This window comes from Chlorocebus sabaeus, chromosome 9, assembly GCF_047675955.1.
Source record: "Chlorocebus sabaeus isolate Y175 chromosome 9, mChlSab1.0.hap1, whole genome shotgun sequence".
NCBI classification, from domain to species: domain Eukaryota; kingdom Metazoa; phylum Chordata; class Mammalia; order Primates; family Cercopithecidae; genus Chlorocebus; species Chlorocebus sabaeus.
Genome location: NC_132912.1, coordinates 32258683 through 32278642, shown reverse-complemented (window position 1 = coordinate 32278642; position 19960 = coordinate 32258683).

The following is a 19960-nucleotide window of genomic DNA, read 5'->3' as shown; positions in this document are numbered from 1 at the left end:
ACTACTAATGAATAGTGTGATCACTTCCACATTTTCATGAGTACACTTAGTGTACTCATATTTGAATATCAAGAATAATCAAAAATTGAATATTTTGGATTATATCCCTATGTAGACATGTTCAGGAGTTTCTTTTCTTTTTCTTTTCTTTTCTTTTTTCTTTGAGACAGAGTCTTACTCTGTTGCCCAAGCAATTCTCCTACCTCAGCCTCCCGAGTAACTGGGATTATAGGCATGCGCCATCATGACTGACTAATTTTCTGTATTTTTAGTAGAGATGGGGTTTCACCATATTGGCCAGGCTGGTCTCAAACTCCTGGCCTCAGGTGATCCACCTGCCTCGGCCCCCCAAAGTGCTGGAATTATAGGTTTGAGCCACCACACCCAGCCCAGGAGTTTCTTGAAAGTAAATGTAGGTTGGTGCCAATGTAATCGCAGTATTTCTGTGTCCACGGAAAATGTGTAGGGGTTTCTGATTTGTCACAGCTTCACAAACACTTAGGAGATTAGACTCTCCCAATCTGATGAGTTATGAGGGAAGTGCATTGTTTTTATCTGTTTCTAATTACTAATAACAATAAACACATTTTAATATGATTTTTGAGCAGTTGAGTTATCGTTTACATCAGTTACCTCTTCTTATTCTTTGTCCATTTTTTTTTCTCCTTTTGCTTCTTTTGTTTCGATTTGGGAAAGTCCTAAAAATATCTTGGATATTCATCCATTTGCTTTGGAAATGTCTTCTCAGCCAGGCACAGTAGCTCATGCCTGTAATCCCAGTACTTTGGGAGGCTGAGGCAGGTGGATCACCTGAGGTCAGGAGTTCAAGACCGGCCTGGCCAACATGTTGAAACCTTGTCTCTACTAAACATACAAAAATTAGTCGAGCATGGTGGCGGCGCAGGCCTGTAGTGCCAGCTCCTTGGGAGGCTGAGGCAGGAGAATCACTTGAACCCAGGAAGCAGAGATTGCAGTGAGCCGAGATTGTGACACTGCATTCCAGCCCAGATGACAGAGCAAGACCATCTCAAAAAAAAGAAAAAAAAAGGAAATGTCTTCTTTAAGTCTGTGACTTATCTTTTGATTTTATTATATCGTTAGTAAAAATCTTTAAATTATTAATCTCAAATGTATCAGTCTTTTCCTCTATGGGTTTTTCTGGTCTTGTTTATGAAATCCTCTCCCAATGTGTTATAATTTTGCATTTTTTTCCTAAAAGTTTGAGGCTTTCCTTGTCATATTTAGGTTTTATTCCATATGGCATTTATTTTTGTCATTCATGTGAAATAGGTATCTCATTTTATTTTTTCCCATATTTGTTGCCAATTAAGATAGCAACACAGCTTTGAATAGTCCATTCTTTCTCTTCATTTGTTATGTCACCTCCAGCATATACCCAGATCTTACATGTAGCTATATTTGTTCCCAGGTTCCATTCAGTTACATTGCTTTATTTACTATTTCTGAACTAATACTACATATTTTAATGACTAAGGTGATACAAGTCTTAGTTTCTCGTAGGTTAGGATACCTTGATTTTCCTCTTCCTCCAAGCATAACTATCTTGGTTATTCTTATTCATTTCCCCTCCAGGAATTTCAGGACCACTTTGTCACAAGGTCTGTGACACCCCTCTTGTATGTATGGTTTTGTTTCCTCATTATTCCTCATTTGTACTATTTGAGTATTTCTCTTATCTTGCTGGAAGTTTGTCCATTTTATTAGTCTTTTCAAGAAATATGTTTTTGGATTTGTTGAATCTTTGCAATTTTTATAATTTCTTTTTTGAACCATGAATTATTTAAAAGTGTTTTTAAATCCTAATTTTTTGTCACATTTTGGTCAGAGAACATGTTCTATATGATGTAGATGTTTTTTGAGACTTGTTTCGTGGCTTAGTCCATTATGAATTTTGTAAATGTTCTATGTGTGATTGAAAAGAATGTGACTTTTCTAACTACTGTTTTTCTATATGTGACCACTGAATCAATTATTGAGAAACTTATATATAAGTTAAAATTCCTTACTAAAATTGTTGATTTCTAGGTTCTTTCCAGTAAATCTACCCTTTGTTGTTGTTGTGGTTTTGAGGTTATGTTGCTAGGTGCATAAAGGTTCAAAATTGTTCTATCTTCCTGGTGAATTGTCCCTTTCATTATAAGGCAATAATCCTTTTTATCCCTAATAATTCCTCCCTTTTACCACTTAAAATGTTTTTTTTTGTGATTATATGATTATATTAAGTTTTGCTATTGTGATCGTTAGTAGTTTTCAGATATTTCCCTCACTTTTTTACTTTTAATTTTGTTGTTGTTGTTTTGTTTTGTTTTTAGAGATGGGGTCTTGCTTTGTTACACAGGCTGGAGTGCAGTAGCATGACCATAGCTCACTACAGCCACAAACTCTTGGGCTCTAGCAGTCATCTCTCCTCAGCCTCCCAAACAGCTGGGACTACAGGCATGCACCAAAGCTATATTTTCAAAATACAATTTGTATGTATCTGTATTTTATTGGGGAAGTCTAGTTTCTTTACGTTGATTATGATTACCTTATATTGTATTTCATCAAATCTAAGATATCATTGATTTTAAGATGCAGCATCATTTTAGGTACCACTAAGAATGAAAATAATTTGTAATTAAACAGTGACATAATACTTACTTTGAACTTTTTAAAAGGGATCTTTTAGAATTAATTAGGAAATTTTAAAAATCATATGTTGGTCTTATGCATATATATAAGTGAAATAAATTAACAAAGTTATTACTAAGAACTGTTAAATTTGGAGTCTAACTCTTCTGAATTAATTTTTGATTCAAGGTCACCAATGCTTATGCTTTTCCAGTCTCTAGCACTTTTTGTACTATCAAGAACTGGGAATGCAGCATTTCTCAAAAGAATTGAAAGCCATTGGAATTGACTCTTAAGCTGGCTTTGAAATTATGTAGAACAAACCTCTTTTTGAGTTCAGCTTTGGGAATGTTGTTAAACCTGTTTGATTCATTACTTTCTCCCTCCTTCCCCACTACTGCTTGGTGCTTAAGAGTTAAAATACTGCTTAGCTATTGTTTTCAGGATTTTCTTCTGAGATGCCAACACCCATTATACAGGTTCTGGTGCTGATGTTTTTGATGTTCATGTGTACATTGTCCCTGACATCCATGCCACAAGCGCTGCATGGCTAACAGCAATTTTGATATGCCATCAATTAAAATATACATTCTGATTTCAGAAATGTGAATAAATGTACACCTCAGAATTGATGAAATATTGTAATGCTTCACATATAAAAATATAAAAGATATTTTTATGCTTTCTTCTGCTCTCCCTTGGACAGACCTTTTTTCTGTACTATCTCCCTTTCCTTTCCTGCCTTTCAGTAGATTGATCAGTTTTCTTTAGTCTCCTTTACTGGACCGGAAGTTACTCATTTTATTTTTATTCTTTTTTCAGTGACCTTTAAATTTTTAACATCCATATTGGACTTGGCAAGTCTAATCAATATCTCTATTGGCCTCTTTAATAATTCACCAAATTGATTGCTTTGACTCTCCTCCCTCCTCATCTTATGTATTTTTGTTTTCTGATATCATAGTTTCAACTTGTTTTTAATCATCCAGGTTGGTCATCATTATTATTATTGTTCTGACTTTTTTATGATCCGTGCTGACTCAGATTTACCCATATGTCTGATAATGTTCTTTCTTAACTTTGCTTTGTGTCTTTCACTTCATTCTTCTGAGTTCGCTTTCCTTCTTCCTGAGATACATCTTTTAGCCTGAAAATGTCTGTACAATGCCCTCACTCTTAAATGATAGCTTCAGTGGATATAGAATTCTTGCAGGAGGGGAGTTGGTGGAGGCTGCATGGTTTCTGATACCAGGCGTGTAGCATAGATCAGGTTCTAAACCTTCCCATATCCATGGTTTTAAAATAAGCTCATTCTTATTGTCCCCTGATCAGGTTAGGAGGCAGGGATTTTCTCATTCTCTGTTCACTGAGATCGAAGCCTTTCCATGGTTCTGCTTAATTCCACATGTCAGGCCCACTTGACAAGTGTAATGGGCCCACTTCCTTGCCTTCCGTCACTGTTCAGCCCTCTGTCTTTCAGGCCCCTCTTTCTTGCTTGCTGTTGGGGATCTCTCTATCTTCTGAGTTCAGGTTTGCATTAAATTTTTATCTTGTATTTTTAGGTGTTTTGGGGCAGGAATGTTTCTGCATTATCAGCCCAGTCTGTCTCTGTGGGACCCTCTGAGAACACTGCATTTTTTCCCCCCTTTTTGCAATGTATATTTAAAATAGTTAAGACTACCTTAAGAAGTGATTTTTTTTTTTTTTTTTTTTTTTTTGAGACGGAGTCTCGCTGTGTCACCCAGGCTGGAATGCAGTGTCTCAATCTTGGTTCACTGCAACCTCTGCCTTCCGGGTTCAAGTGGTTCTCCTGGCTCAGCCTCCCCAGTAGCTGGGATTACTGGTGTGCACCACTATCCCTGGCTACTTTTTGTATTTTTAGTAGAGACAAGGTTTCACCATGTTGACCAGGCTGATCTTGAACTCCTGATCTCAGGTGATCCATCTGCCTTGGCCTCCCAGAGTGCTGGGATTACAGACATGAGCCACCGCACCTGGCTAAAAAGTGAAATTTGTGTGTTTATTTTTTTCCTTCTGGTTTCATGAAACCCTGGCTGTCTGCAAAATACGGTTTTTAAGCCACTGTTTTATTATATGGCTTTGATATCCGTAGTTAAGTGACTGCTCAGGTGTGAGATCTTAGACCTAGAGTGAATGGAATAAACTCTAGATGGCAGTCTCCTGGTGAGGTTTGCCAGCCTTTGGCAGATCCATACCTGAGGTATCAGATGTTACCTGCATGGTAGGCACTGGGTGGTCACCCCCCAGGGTAGCTGATATGCCTGCCAATGCACTTCTCCAAGCTGCTCATTTGTGGATTCAGATGGGCTGGAGAAGAAAAGGTGGTGGGGAAGAGCAGATAGTCATCATGTAGAAAGAAGAGAGAACATCTTTTTGCATACTTATTGGTTGGTTGCATTTCTTTTTCTTTCTATATAAAAGGGAATTACCTGATAATTTTTTATACTGTGATATTGAGGAAGTAACTCTCACAGTCTGCTGGTATGAGTATAAAATGGTATAGCCAATTTGACTCTATCTATCCTAATCAGTTGGCTTCTGTTGTGTAACAGGCCACTCCAAAACCTAGTAGTTTAGAGGCAATAAATTCTTACCATTTTCTACACTTTTGGGAGTTGGTTGGGCAGTTCTTCTGGTCTTTGCTAGCGTAACCGAAGCTGGGTCATATAGGATGGCTTCATTCACTTGTCTGGGAGCTTGGCAGGCTGGTTGGTTTGGGTGGGTCTCAGCTGGGATACCTTGGCTCTGCTCCATGTGGGCTCTCACCATCCAGTAGACCAGCCCGGGCTTCTGCACACAGAAGTCATTGTCATCTCTCATATTCAGTTTTTTTTTTTTTTTTTTTGATGTCTGTGTTAGAGGGTATCTTGCACATGTGACATTGTATATTAGATATATACAAGAAGGTTTATTTCAGTTTTTGTTTTTGTTTTTTTTTTTACAATAGAAGAAAATTGGAAACTATGTGATATGGTCTGGCTCTGTGTCCCCATCCAAATGTCATCTCAAATTGTAATCCCCACATGTTGGGGGAGGGGGCTGGTGGGAGGTGATTGGATCATGGGGGCAGATTTCCCTCATGCTGTTCTCGTGATAGTGAGTGAGTTCTCAGAGGGTCTGATGGTTTAAAAGTGATGAAAGTGATAAAAGGGTCTGATGGTTTAAAAACTCTTTTTATGATAGTGAGTGAGTTCTCACAGGGTCTGATACTGTGACAGTTCCCCTGTCACTCGCTCTCTCTCTCCTGCTGCCTTGTGAAGATGTGCTTGCTTCCCCTTCTCTTTCTGCCATGATTGTAAGTTTCCTGTGGCCTCACAGTCATGCTTCCTGTAAAGCCTATGGAACTGTGAGCCAATTAAACCTCTTTTCTTCATAAATTACCCAGTCTCAGGTAGTTCTTTTTCATAGGGTAAAAATGGTCTAAGACACTATGTGATGTACGTTAATTGGATAGAGGTAACAAAAAAAGTGTGCTATTGAATACTATAAGGCAGTTAAAGAGACTGAAAATTCATATATATGGTCCCAAAGAGACACATTTTAAACAAAAGAAGTGCCAATTGCTGAACCACACACACCTTATACCTCCCAGTACACATGGGAAAGCTAAATTCCTACAGATACGGTAAATTATGTCATGCATATGCAAAACAAAATGTTCAGAAGTATACACACCAGATTGATAACAATAGTTACCTATGTAGAAAGGGTGAGACTGAGTGATGGTTAATAGGAAATTTTGTTTCAATTTTTGGGATATCATTTGTATTTTTTATAAAAATGAGTGCATTTATAAATTGTTTATTTCAAAATGAATGACATTTAATTTTAAACTTACGAAGAGGAAGAACTTGGTATGATTCTCATGCACTTGGTTCCTTGCCTCTGACTCACTGTGTTTGTGGCATTGAATTTGTGCATCGAGACTGTCTGTCCTCTGCTTCTTCCTCACAGTCACACGTGCTGCTTAGTTGGAGTGTTTGAAGCCTAGTAAACTAGATCCAAGAAAGGATAAACTTTGGGAATTCATCCTCATAAAAATACAACACTTATCCTGGTCATTACGGTGCCCAAAGGGCCAACTGGCATAATTCCTGTTTGTGTAGTTTCAAGGTCCTCTTTGCAAATACCATGCAAAATGTTATGGTATCATTTTTCCTAAATAATTTCAACATAGTCTAAAGTTAGTTGGTAATTACTCTTGTGAGACATTCAGAATCTAGTGAATTGTAATTTTGAGGCTGACACAAATACAGATTAAATTTTTGCCATTTCCTGTTCATTCTAGTCAATATCTTTATCTTTTAAAATTTCAGATGTTTCTACAATGTAGTATATAAACTAGTCCACTGTCTGCAGGGACTGACTGACCATTTAATTGTTATCTCTCTGTCTATACCAATGTTTTGTGGTTCTGTGGGAAAGGAATGATGCCAGACCAAATACCAAAGTTATCTCTTTGGCATGCCCATATAACTTAGAGAAAACAGACCAAGACATGCTTCTTTTTATTGACCAATTAGAATAGAAACAAACAGAAATAAGGACAATAACTTGTAACTACTTATTTAAGAAACCACTGAATATTAGTGATAATTATATGATATTATTTTCTCTTATTGGTTCTTTAGAGCTGTGCCTAATGATATGCTTGAATAAAATATTGATTTGTTATTTTGAAGGGAAAATTTAAAACTACCATGATAAAATAAGTTTTAACTTTTGACACCTGGCTGGGTGTCGTGGCTCATGCCTGTAGTCCCAGCACTTTGGGAAGCTGAGGCAGGAAGATCACTTGAGCCCAGGAATATGAGACCTGCTTAAGCAACATAGTAAGACCCTGTCTATACAAAAAAATAATTTAAAAAACCAAATTAGCTGGGCGTGGTGGTGTATTCCTATGATCCCAGTTACTCAGGAGACTGAGGCAGGAAGATCCCTGGAGCCTGGGAGGTTGAGGTTGCAGTGAGCCAGGATAGCACCCTACACTGTAGCCTGGGCAACAGAGCAAGAGCCTGTCTCAACAACAACAACAACAACAACAAACAAAACAAAACAAAACTTTTGAAACTTAGGAAAATGTAGTTTTCATGAAAGTCTGTCAACCTGCAGGCTTTAGAATTTTTTTGCTCTTCTCCTTGTCTGCTCTGTTTTTCTTTTACCATGTGTAATATATGTATAGTTTTACTTTAGAACACACACACACACAGGCACACACATACACACACCCCATTATTAATCAAATCCCTAAGGGGGAGGACCACGTTCCCACAAGGATAAAACAGGTGTGTACTGTGCTTTTAAACCGTATCATTATTTTACATTTATTTGGAGGGACTGCCCCTCTCTGAGGAAATGTTTGCCTCTTAGTTTTTTAGTTTGACATCATGGAACCAATGGTAGTAATTGGATATGGGTTTACCTATGAATTACCTATGAATTTTGAGATCACTAAATCTTGCCATATGACTTCATAATGTTTCTTGATTCAGGGATGTGTGTGTGGGGGAGAGTTCTTATTCAGATTTTAATTTTCAGAACATCTTATGTCCTTCATGAGTGTTGGCGTACTAACTGGGTGAAATAATATTGTGACCAGTGCAGGTGTAAAATATTTTTTGGTTAACATGTAAACCTTTCATCATTGTGACCAATGGAGTACACCAGGTAAAATAACTGGTTATAAGTCAGAGAAACTATTAAAGCACTTCACAAATTAATTACAAGATGACTATTACTTATTGGCAGAAGCTGAAAGCAAAGCAACTGGTCTGACAGAAACTATTCTGGACAAGTAAAATCAGGATATTATAATTTGTCAACATGTTTCCCATATGTCAGTGAAATATTAATGTATACATAAAACTTTCCTTATTAACAAATTCATTTATTGTTAAATATTTGGATATTCTAGTGAGACCTCTATAAATATTTAGCTTTGGATTCACCCAATTTTCCTAAAAGTGAATGAGATGATTCCATAGCCACGTTTTAAATCCAAATAAATGAATACAGTTTAATGTTTATGTCAACTCTGTCTCTCAAAGTTTCAATTAATAGTGACTTGTTAGTTTCTGAGAGACTATTTATTCCAAAAGGGCAGAGTTTTTCATTCAGCAAAGATTATTATCTGCTTGATTTTGATAGACACAGGTTTTATACTTAGAAGCCTGTTTTATCTAATAATATGGTGTTAAAACAGTGTAGACTCATACATGTAGGGAATATTGATTCTGCCTTTCTTCTTGGAACTCCTTTCGTTATCATATATACTGTATCACTGACACACAGCTACTTGTGTGTGATGACTTCCAGCTTCTCTAATTCCCCTCACTTCTATTTACCTCCTCCTGGGTTTATTTACATGCAGCACTGCTGTTAATTAGCTTCAAGGAGCGGGGAAGGAGATTTCTGTACATCCCCTTGGTTGCGGCCCCATGAAGAGATGGTCCTCATACCTGGGAAGAGCTTCCTCTTCTGCTTATTACCTTCAGTAAACAGAGCCTGCCCCTTCCGTGACCAACTGCCAAGTTCACAGCTTCCAGCAAGGAATTGAGCAATTTGCCAAATTAATTTTCTCCCCTTCAAGGTAGCTTTTGGTGGGTAGTGCCTGTGTAGATGCACTCTTAAGTGGATGGCGTCTTTAAAACATGCTTTCCAAGATGGACAGAGTTGAAGATGAAAAAGGGTCCTCTTTCCTGCCCCTTGTGACTGATTTTTATAGTTTATTAAAAATCGTGTTCTTGTGGTTACACCATGGGAATGCTTTTTAAGATCTTTGGCTAATTTCGAATTCATCCAAAAGATGTCTTCATTTGTTTAGCTTTGAGAGTGTTCATCTGGTCACCTGATTGGAACAAGGAAGACCACAGGTGGTGAAAGTGGTCTTTCATGGGCATTTCTGGAGGGATTGGTTTTAGCAGCACCTAAGTGATGTTATCACCCAAGCCCTTTGAGTTTCCTGCCGTCTAGAAGGAGTACCCATAGTTGTAGCACAGAGGCATTCCTAGCCAATTCTTTCTCCCCCCAGCAGAAGCCGTGGTAACTTTGTCTAGAAGTCAGTGTGCAGGAGGCGAGATTTTGTGTCTACATGAGCTTCCTGCACAGGTGAACACGTCCTCGCGTTGTTGAAATCTCCCCATGGCGGATGCGGAAATTTTTACTTAGACTTCCTTCCACACACCACATCAATAAATACGGAAATGAAGCCTTCGAATCTCACTTCTCATGTAACAGTATGCTGTCTAAATTCAGTTAATTGTAAGGTACTTAGTGTTGAAAGACAAAGATATGCTAATCTTATTAAAATATGCCTGGTGAAATTTAGCTGTAAATTCCATTCAGGGACTCCTGCGTTCTACACTGATCCACATCACAATGTCTGGAAAGAAAACCACCCACCGTGCAGGATGCAGAGTTAGTAATTTAGAAAGGTGAAAAGTTTAATGAAGAGTCTGTCTTCTGGGGAAGAAGTACAACAAGGCTGAATGCCTAATTTTTTTTTTGTTTGTTTAGATTAAACCAACTGAGAGCTCTTTACATTGTTTACATTTATGTTACTCTGACAGTAAGAAAAGCTTTTAACATTTTCTCTGTTTCATGTGAATTGAAATTGTTTCTAACTATATATGAGGGAGGGAAAGAGTCTTCACTAAAGGTGCAGCTCAAGCCTGTTTAGACAGACTCAACCAATTTTTGATTTTCTAGAGAGTTAAGGAGGGTGGCATTTTGAATTTGTGGCTAAGGGCCTGACTAGAGATTTTGATACCAAAGGCTTCAATCCTGACATCTTTTGTTCATGTTGCTGTGTAACTTTGCACATTTTTTTTTCCGGGCAGGGTCTCGCTCTGTCACCCAGGCTGGAGCGCAGTGGCATGATCATGGCTCACTGCAACCTCAAACTCCCAGGCTTTGAGCTTCTGAAGACCTTTGTTTCTTTGTATGTAATCTGGGGTAAAATCATGATGTAGGTTTAAAGAACATTTATTTTTATTTATTCTTATAGACTAAACTATCTATTCTTTAAAGAATATTTATAAGCTTTCATATATAACATTATACAATTTTAATACATATATATATCTTTACACACACACACACACACACACACACACACACACACACACACCCCCCACAATCGTTCATAATCCAGCTATTCAGAGATAACCTCTATTCCATTTAGGTTGGACTCCCAGCCACTTAACCATCCATCCGTGCATATCTGTTCATGTGCATGAATCTAACCACCTGTTAATGAAGACTAGATTACAGAGCACCTATTTTCTTATAACCTGGTATATACAATTAATATATGGTGACTATCTTCCCACATTATTGTATATTCTTCCATATCATGGCAATAATTTTATTTTTGAAAAATCCCCATAATTTATTGAACCAGGAACATATTGTTAGGCATTTGGTTTGTTCTCTTTTTGTTAATCATTGTAAACAATGCTGCAACGAAATCTCTATGTGTTATATCCTTAGGCACGTCTGCGATTATTTGTTTAGTCTGATTTAAACTGGTTGTGATAATGTGTTTTAAAGAAGTGTATATATATTTCATCATGGATTAGTGTTTATGGCACTGTAATAAAGAGACTTCCAATACAACTTTGATTTCTGACTATTTTTGTTATTTTAAACTTATATTTTAGATCTTTTAAAAATACAAATTATTCAATTATTTAAAGCAATTGCTGAAAAATATGTTTGACCCCAGAAACTAATGAATGAGTGGTAGAAGTGGAAACAGTTAGGAGGCCAGGCACTCTGTAAGAGCCACATGTAGTAATGGCTTAAGTCCCTGGATTTTTTTCCTGATTACTATTATACTTACTAGCTGTGTGATTGTAGTTGTTATTTATTTTCTTTAAATTTCAATATCCTCATGAGAAAAATGGGCATATGGTACCTAAGTGAAAGGCAGTTTGGAGGATGCAGTGGGACATTATTTGTATGAGGCACGGCGGGGACAGGGGCTGCAGCGTGGCCAGTGCTTTGCCGTGTGTGGTCTACAAGGGTTGTCCAGTCTCACTCACCTTCCTGATCCGATACCAATAGAGCCCTGTCCATTCCACTTCCCAAATCTCTCAGCTCTCTGCTCTTTCCCCACCCATGTCCACCGCTCTGAGCATTTGTCACTTGACCCAGGACATTGTCACCACCTCAGCTTGTAACCAACTGAAGAGCTCTGGTGACTCAGGCCTCTCTGGCTTTCTCCAGAGTCTGCAGCCTAGCCAGGGTAACGCACTGTGGAGGGCCTCTGCTCTGCTTCTCTCCACCTGGATGTGTCCCCCTCCTCTAAAGAGCCCTCCCTCCTAGCCCTGAACTTCGTGTGTTGGCACCTTCCTGTCATTCAGCTCTTAGCATAAAAGTGCTAAGAAAGGCCTTGCCTGGCTGAGCTGCCTATAGCTTTACCCTGTTTTAATCTTTATCAATTGGTTGTCAGTTTCCTCATATGTAAAATGAGGGATAATAGAGTGTCTGCCTCATAGGGTTGTTGTAAACATCAAATGAGTCAAATATATGTTGAGTAAGAAATTGGGACAGAGACAATGCTATATACAAATGCTATAAAAATTATCTCCACGAACACCACAATCATGAACATCATCACTACCATCATCACTGCCATCGCCACCAACATCGCCACCACTACCACTACTACCATTGCTACCATCATCACCACCATCACCACTATAACTGCCATCACCACCACCATCACTACCATCCCCACCATCATCACCACCATCACCATCACTACCATCCCCACCATCATCACCACCATCACCATCATTACTACCATCACCATCACCATCACTACCATCCCCACTATCCCCACCATCATCACCACCACCACTATCACCACTGTAACTGCCATCACCACCACCATCACCATCACTACCATCCTCACCATCATCACCACATCACTACCATCCCCACCATCATCACCACTGTCACCACCACCATCACCATCACTACCATCCCCATCATCACCACCATCACCACCACTACCATCGCTACCATCATCACCACCATCACCATCATCACTACCATCACCATCACCATCACCATCACTACCATCCCCACCATCCCCACCATCATCACCACTACCACCACCATCACCACTGTAAATGCCATCACTACCACCACCACCACCATCACTACCATCCCCACCATCCCCACCACCACCACCACCATCACTACCATCCCCACCATCATCACCACTGTAACTACCATCACCACCACCATCACCATCACTACCATCCTCACCATCATCACCACCATCACCATCACCATCACTACCATCCCCACCATCCCCACCATCATCACCACTACCACCACTATCACCACTGTAAATGCCATCACTACCACCACCACCACCATCACTACCATCCCCACCATCCCCACCATCCCCACCACCACCACCACCATCACTACCATCCCCACCATCATCACCACCACCACCACCACCATCACCACTGTAACTACCATCACCACCACCATCACCATCACTACCATCCTCATCATCATCACCACCATCACCATCACCATCACTACCATCCCCACCATCCCCACCATCATCACCACTACCACCACCATCACCACTGTAAATGCCATCACTACCACCACCACCACCATCACTACCATCCCCACCATCCCCACCACCACCATCACTACCATCCCCACCATCATCCCCACCATCACCACCACTACCATCGCTACCATCATCACCACCACCACCATCATTACCATCCCCACCATCATTGCCACCATCCCCACCATCACCACCACATCACCACTACCACCATCATCACTGTAACTGCCATCACCACCACCATCATCACCACTACCACTACCACCCCCACCATCATCACCACCATCATCACTACCACTGCTGCTACTATCACCACTGCACCATCATCGTGACTTCCTGGCACTATCATCACAAACATCACCACCATACTTGGCACATAGTAGACACTTAACGAATATTTGCTGAATGTGTGAACTTCAGCTATTTCAATTCCCTCCTCAGTGATGTTCCCATTCTCCAGTTTGTCTCCATTTACCCCAATCATTCTCCATAGGCCTACAAACATGATGGCAGCAATATTTCTTTTTCAGTCCAGCCCCTTTTCCCCCACATCGAGGCTTGGTCTGAAACACAAAGCCCTGCTAACCTGCCCCTCACGCTCATCTCATGCTGGCAGCCCCTATGCCCTAGCTTCAGTGGCACACACCCACTTACAGTTTCCAGAACAGATCTGTCGATCTCTCTCCTGCTTCTGTGCCTTTGCTCACAATGTGCCTCCTGTCTGGAATTCATTTCCTTATCTCTCTGATCCGGCTAATTTAAATTTATTTTCCAAAAGTAAACTCCTGCATCATCTCCTTTTGGAATTGTGTCCTGAGTCCCATTTCTCACCCACACATGGGTGAGCAGGGCCGCCTCTATGTCTTGCCGCTGTGATTCCATTCATCCTCTGGTACAGCACTTTTCCTGCTCCATTGCAGGGTAGAGCTTCGCCTCTGGATTGTGAGGGTAGGAATCCTGCCTTGCCCATCTTTGTTATTTCTAGCAGGTGTCACATTGAGAGGCACATATTTGATGCACAATATGCATTGGTTGAACAAATAAGGGAATGACTGGTCCATTACATTTCTTGTGTGGGTTAGGCACCATTAGGTTAATAAAACGAGGATTATAGTTTGCAGATAAAATGAAATAATAGAAAATCTTATAGTAGATTTCTGAATATCTTGATAGGTTATCATATTCAAAAATTTGTTAAATTACACACATGTGCATTATAATACATTGTCTATTCAGTTATGTACTGAGTACCTTCTGAGAACTGGGGGTGGGCTGGGGCAGAGCTCCTGCGCGTATCAGGCCCAGATGTGCACCAGCATCTCAGTCCCATTTTATTCCAGCTGTGTAATCTGACAGTGGCATCACCTCAGCACGACAGGTTCCTGTCCCTTCCTGGCTTGGAGTTTCTCTGGGTGGGATACCTAACCATGAGGACTGGCTCAATGCAACCAGGTTGCTCAATGCAACCTGCTCAGGCATAAGCAACCAGGAAGTGTGTGCTTGCATGTATATGTGTGTGTGCCTGTGTGTGTGCATGTGCGTTCCTGCATGTGTGTGCATGCATGTGTATGTGTGTGCGTGCACGTGTGTGCATATGCATGCGTGTGCGTGTGTACGTGCGTGTGCATATGCACATATGCATGCACGTGCATGTGTATGTGCTTGTGCGTGCATGTGTGAGTGTGCATTTTATGTGCATGTGCATGTGTGTGTGTGCGTGTGTGTGCACCGCGTGTGTGTAGGGGGAAGTTTCTGTGGGAGTTGTTGCCTGAGGAGTCCTCCTCGACCAATAGGAGCAAAAGTCAATGAATGAATGTTTTTCCTTTCCCTCCTCCAGGCAGACAGCTCTGACTCGCATCTCAATAAGGCCCCTGAGAGGGTCCTGGCAGGATCTAGCACCTTTTGCCTGCAGCAGTGGCCAATTCAACGACATATCCCTACCGTGGCTGTCCCCTGGCCTGTTTCACCCTCCCTCATCCTCCCCTTCTGAACCCTGGGATCACCTCCCAATTAAACTACCTGCACACTAGCCTTTGTCCATAACTCTGCGTTCAGGGACATCCAGGCTCACAAGGGCTGCCACAGTTTCAGATTTGAAACTTAGCAGGAGGTTCACACACTTACATTCCAGAGAACCACAGTTTTCAATAAGAATGAGCTTTTAAAAAAATACAGAACAGAATTTGGTGGTCATGTGTTTACTTCTCTCTTTTGGAATATCTAGAATTTATGGATTTTTAATAATGCCTCCAGAAGATATAATTATTTTTCCAGCCTCTGAGAACACACTTAGATGCTTTATAGATTTGGTTATCAGCAGGGATCTTGCTGTGGATGTCTTGACTTGGTTTAATTAAATTAACCATGACGTTGATGCTATTATACTTGTGGTGAGTGATACCCTTTTTGGGGGTTGCTGTTTATTTTAGGAAATTGTTATGTTGACTCTACTGATTGATTCCAATGTAAATCTTTTGATTAAGGAGGGACTGTTAATTAGTTTATTTAAATTTTTTAAAATAGAGATGCGGTCTGCTATGTTGCCCAGGCTGGTCTTGAACTCCTGGCCTCAAGCAATCCTCCCACCTCAGCCTCTGGAGTAGCTAGGATTACAGGCATGAGTCACTTGCACCTGGCAGTTTATTAAAAAATTTCCCTGTATCTGTGCATCTAGGTACAGTGACAGTTCTAAGAATTCATCTGTGCAGTGGATTCTTATATGGCAGGCACTGCACTTGATATTCAGGTTACAATGGAAGCAAGACACGGCCCCTACTCTTGGGGCACTGCCTGGTTGTAGGGAGACCCCCAGGCAATAAGCAAGAGCAATGCAGTCCTGCAGGTACTGTGCCGGGAGCAAGCAGGAGGGGCTCATTTTGATGGGGAGTAGAGAGTGGGAGGGGGAGTAATTCAGGAAAGGCTCCCTGGAGAAGGTGGCTGTTGGGTCTTGGCTTAAAACTAGATATTGGCAGGGATGGCGAGTAGGGCAATCTGGGAGGGTGGGGGTGTGGGGACAGTGTACACAAAGCCCAGAGGCAAGAAGTGCCTTGGTGCCTGGGCACAATACCAAAGGAGGTAGTGGATGCTGATGAGAGTGGGATTTTAGCACACAGGGAATTGGGGACGCTGAAGACGTCGGAGAAGAGGGTGGTGACCACACCTGTAAGGCAACTAATTGAGAGTGGGAGCAGAGGTAGGGACGCGAGGGGAGAGACAGCCCTGAGTCAAGATGCCTTTGGAGTGAGTGGAGAGCAGGGCTTGTGCAGGAGAAATGGTAGTAATTGGGGCCTCCCAGTGGGGTGGGCACAGTGCGTCAGACCAGCCTGGTTGGCTCAGTCTTAGCAGAATGGATTGGTCTGCTCCTGCCCTAAGGGGCACTTGCCCTGGGCACAGGTGCTGTGGGGCCCCAGCTTTGCATCTATAAAACGTTTCACACATTTTTATACTAATTACGCCCTTGCTCATGTTTAATCACCTGTTCCCAGGTTACCACCCGCAACCATCTATACACCACATAATGGGGAATTATCAGAAGAGGGGCAAGGAGTGGGTTCACAGATGTGACTTTTGCATTCCCTTCAGAACTTCAGAGATGTTTTCCTTAAAGATATCATCCAGTGATCCTATTCTTTTGGCAGGTGGAGCACACAGTAACTGACCATGGACCCAGGGAAGCTTCTAGGCTGGGCCCCCAAAAATTCAAATGTCACGGTTCTAATGGTTTTTCTTTTATTTTTTGAGATGGAGTCTTGTTCTGTTGCCCAGGCTGGAGTGCAATGGCACGATCTTGGCTCACTGCAACCTCCGCCTCCTAGGTTCAAGTCATTCTCCTGCCTCAACCTCCCAAGTAGCTGGAACTACAGGCGTGCACCAGCACACCCAGCTACTTTTTGTATTTTTAGTAGAGACAGGGTTTCAGCATATTGGCAGGCTGGTCTTGAACTCCTGACCTCAAGTGATCTGCCCGCCTCGGCCTCCCAAAGTGCTGGGATTACAGCGAATATTTTTTCTTGTGTTTCCCTCATTGCCCAACCCCAAAACATCTAAACAGCCCTGAACTTCCATAAACAATAGAATCAAAGAGGGGACAGGTCCAGGCAAATCTCACCAAGTCAAAAGGAGAAAGAAGTAACCATATTACTGCACAGTTCCAGAAGAGACATGTGGACAATTTTTCTGACAACATTGTGATTATATTTCTGAATATATTTCCAAATACCTTCTGAATTCTGTTCAGAAAGATCAATTTTTAAAATCATACATTCATTGAAAGTGATCTTAAAGTGATTATATAGAGAAAACATTTGTTCAAGTAAATATAGTGTACTAGAGTTTTTTAGTAAATTATGCTTTTAGTCTGCATTAATTTTCCACCAGTCCTTTAAAAAAGTAAAAATTTATGTAGCTAACACATATATGTGTATATATATGTGTGAGATGTGTACATGGCACACACAGACATACATGCATGCTTAGATATATTTATAGTTATCTTTGTTTTGTTTGTTAAATTATTTATTTATATATTTTAGAGACAGGCCTCCTGAATAGTTGGCACCACAGGGTCATGCCACCATGCCTAGCTAATTAAAACACTTTTTTTTTTTTTCCTGAGGAGGCTGAGGTGAGAAGGTCATGAAGTCAAGAGATCGAGACCATCCTGGCCAACATGGTGAAACCCTGTTTGTGCTAAAAATACAAAAATTAGCCAGGAGTGGTGGTGTGTGCCTGTAATCCCAGCTACTCAGGAGGCTGAGGCAGGAGAATCGCTTGAACCCGGGAGGCAGAGGTTGCAGTGAGCCGAGATTGCACCACTGCACTCCAGCCTGACCACAGGTTGAGACTATCTCTCAAAAAAAAAGTAGGGATGAGACCTTGCTATGTTGCCCAGGCTGGTCTCAAACTCCTGGCCTCAAGCAATCTTCCTGCCTCGGCCTGCCAGAGTGCTGGGATTACAGCATGAGCCACTGTGCTAGGCCTAGATCTATGTTTATGGCTGCTGAGCTTTGCTTGTCTATGAAGGGCTTGCTTCTCTCTGAAATTTAGCACAGTTAGGGGACTTTGGAGCCGCTGATCACGAGTACACACTTGTACTGTATGTGGTGTCTTCTGTTATAACAGCAGTGAAGGTGTTTCGTGACCCTCTCCACCCTCCCTGAAAGTGGCACTCCTTTATGTGGACATTGGTGCCATGCAGCCACTGTGGTAGAAGATGGAATGGAAATAAAAACTTAAACCACTGCCAAAGTCATAATAAATAAATGAGTGTTTGTGTGTGTGGGGAGGGGGTGGATGGGGTAGGGGGTGTAGGCTGTGATGGTTTTGATTGTCGGATTTAGTAGACGACTACAGAGAAAAGAAACGGTGTGATGTAGCCAGAATCCATAAACTCAAAAGAGAAAGGTACCAAGGTATGAGAGGCTGAGGATTAAGATAATGTATTTAAAATGCAATGAAGGGTCCAGAGAATACTGTGGAAGTAGCTGGAAGGAGGGTCAGCGGAAGCTGGAGGTAGGGACAGATGGAAGGAATGCTGTTTGGGGATGACAATATGTGAGAAGACAGTTAATTAGAATTTCTTGCTTTTGGCAAGTGGGAAGGATGGAGATCAGGGTTGGAGTGAGGGCCCATGAAGGAAGGCACCTATACAGAGTGAAGTTTCAGGGGCAGGGCACAGTGACTCATGCCTGTAATCCCAGCACTTTGGGAGGCCGAGGCAGGTGGATCACCTGAGGTCAGGAGTTCGAGACCAGCCTGGACAACATGGTGAAACCCCATCTCTACTGAAAACACAAAATACTAGTCAGGTGTGGTGGCACATGCCTGTAATCCCAGCTACTCCAGAGGCTGAGACAGGAGAATTGCTTGAACCCAGGAGGCGGAGGCTGCAGTGAGCTGAGATCATGCCTCTGCACTCCAGCCTGGGCAACAAGAGTAAGACTCTGTCTGAAAACAAACAAAACAAAACAAACAAAATGAAAACAGAGTGAGGTTTCAGCATGTCAGAGACCGGTTGTAGCCTTTGCTTAACCTTTCAGTAACACAACATGGGGAACTTCTGCTAAGGACTTTGGGAAAATTCTCCCCATGGACCATTAGGATCCCAGCTACTTGTGCCCATCACTGCTGTGCTCTCAAACAGGCTCAGAGGTATGGAGGGGAGGTGCAGAGGCTAAGATTTGCTTAGAGAAAATATCTGACAGAGAACTACAATTATTTTCTGAGATCCTTTTAATTTAAAGTTTATCAACTGGGTGCAGTGGCTTTGGTCTCCCAACCCCTCAGGGGGCTGAGGTAGGAGGATCACTTGAGGCCAGGAGTTTGAGAACAGCTTGGGCAACATAGTGAGACCCTGTTTCTATAAAAAATTAAAAACAAATAGCAGGCATGGTGGCACATGCCTGTATTCCCAACTACTCAGGAGGCTGAAGTGGGAGGATCTCTTGAGCCCAGGAATTTGAGGCTTCAGTGAACTATAATTATACCACTGCACTACAGCCTGGGCAACATAGCAAGATCCTGCCTCTTAAAAAGGTTTATCAACATGTATCAAGTATTGTGCTAAGTCTAGACATATATAAGACACTGTCCTTGAGCTCACAATATACATTATTTTAATAGTCTCTCAATCTTCTTTCATGGAAAGATTGTGCTAGAGTTGGTTACTCTACTAGTGATTGCAGATTTCCTATTGCCTGTAAAGTG